The following is a 2,057-nucleotide window of genomic DNA, read 5'->3' as shown; positions in this document are numbered from 1 at the left end:
ATCCGTGCTGGTCGCTGAGGAAATACATCAACTTTGCGCTGTGGATCGCCGGATCGGCTGTCACCGTGGACGAAGCGGAGTCCAGCCCGGGGTCGTCACATGTGGTTCCCCAGCCCCCCCAGCCGCTCCTTCGTCGAATCCGCCGGCCGCTATTCTCAAGCCCGCCGGCCGTCGCTCACTCAGCACCCCGGCCTCCGCTCACTCAAGGTCGCTCAAGGCCGCCACTCAATGCCTACTTTGTTTGGCGCTTTTCAGACCGATGAGCTTTGTAAAAATCTACGCGTTTCAGAAAGGCGGGACATAGAGAAGAAACAATAATGTACAGTATGTAGAAAATAATGTGTGTTTTGAACCTTAAACCGCATAAACACATTTAATTACACCAAATACACAAAATAATGTTTTTAGCAACATCATATGACCCCTTTAAGTTAGAGTTCTGGAGGCAGGTCTGTAATTATTTAATGTAACGCTGAATGTGGCGTCATCCGAAGTCAGAAGGTGTGTTCGGATTGAAGCTTCGCTTCGCAGATCGATCGGTGTAGCTATGACATCAAAATATCATGAGAGAGATTTGAAAGTATGATTTGAAAGGGTCTTTATGCCGAGAACTGTGCTCATATTTTTTGTATGATGCATTTTAAATGGCCAAACGGATGTTTATAAAAGTTCACATTGTTGTTGCAGATTAAATACAACACAAATAACATTAAATATATATATATGTATATATTTTTTTACCAGATTAAATGTTTTAACTCAAACCCCCTATCTAAACCTCTGTACTTAACCGTGGTCACACACATCCACCATGTCTGTAGTTTTGTAAGTTTTTTTTTTTCGTGATTGTAGTTCTGAACCGAATCATTCACCAAAGCGCAATGGATTGTGGGTAATATTAGCCATTAGAGTGTGCACGGATCCACACTTCAAAAATCTACCTGAAATAGTAGACCATCCGGGGACTTTTGGCTCACTCTTTTCAACATACTATGCTTTGGGATAGACTTATTCTAATCTCACATAATATTTAGGATGGATAGTATGAACATTGGGACGCAGGGTTAGAAATACAATTGACAACCTCGCAGCCACGAGGCCCTCCCCTTAAGGCGGGGCCCTAGGCAACCGCCTGTACCGCCTGTTGGATGAGCCGGCACTAGGTGGTGGACCTGTTGTTGGTGGAGCTACTGGTGAAGTTGGTGCAACAGCTGTTGGTTTAAATGCTGTTGAGTTCTGCAATAACCAACAAGTAAGGAGAGCTAATTTCAGCTGAGGAAACAGACTGCATCAATTCATTTAATTTGAGTACACTAAAAAAGTATATTTCTTAAGATACAATTAAATTGTATATACTCTATTGAAATTCTTTGTGTAGCTGAATCTTAAACATTAAATTAACTCTCCCTCTTGTGGCTAACAACTTCAACAGCAACAACAACTTCATTAGCAGTTGCAGATACAGTTTTTTTCAAATAATAGAGCATAAATATACGGTGCATTCCAAATGGGATATATCGCCCTCCGAAGGGCACTTCGGAGTGAAAACAATCATGGCCGCCATATTGAAGGGTCGTTCCAAACCGAAGCGCTCAGAACTGGCCACTTCAAAGGGCCCTTTGGAATGAAGGATTTCGAAGGGTACAACTGATGGACAATTCTGGCCCCCATGATCCTGTGCACAGCGAAGTTGTTTGGTGTCACAGAGTTTGACTTCACCTATAAATGTATGCATAGTATTTTTCAAGTATAAGTTTTTTTTTATACAAGTTTGATTTGGTACATTATTATAGTCAAAACGACATTGTACTTGAACAAAAATACTTTATAGCTACCTTTATCAATCCATTCAAATGTTTCAAATACATAGACACAATATACATTACAAATACATATTGCATTACATTACATATACAAATATACATTATATTTTAACGTAAAAGACGATTGGGGGTCAACAGCATACAAAATGTGTGACGAAGGCGCCTCCTTGATTGTCTCGTTAAGATGACGCAGAAGTGCCTTACAAAAAAAATAGTTTTTTCGACCCCTACACC

The sequence above is a fragment of the Sinocyclocheilus rhinocerous genome, unplaced genomic scaffold, assembly GCF_001515625.1.
Source record: "Sinocyclocheilus rhinocerous isolate Xijiao unplaced genomic scaffold, SAMN03320098_v1.1 scaffold125, whole genome shotgun sequence".
Lineage (NCBI taxonomy): Eukaryota > Metazoa > Chordata > Actinopteri > Cypriniformes > Cyprinidae > Sinocyclocheilus > Sinocyclocheilus rhinocerous.
Note: the sequence above shows the minus strand (reverse complement) of the source record.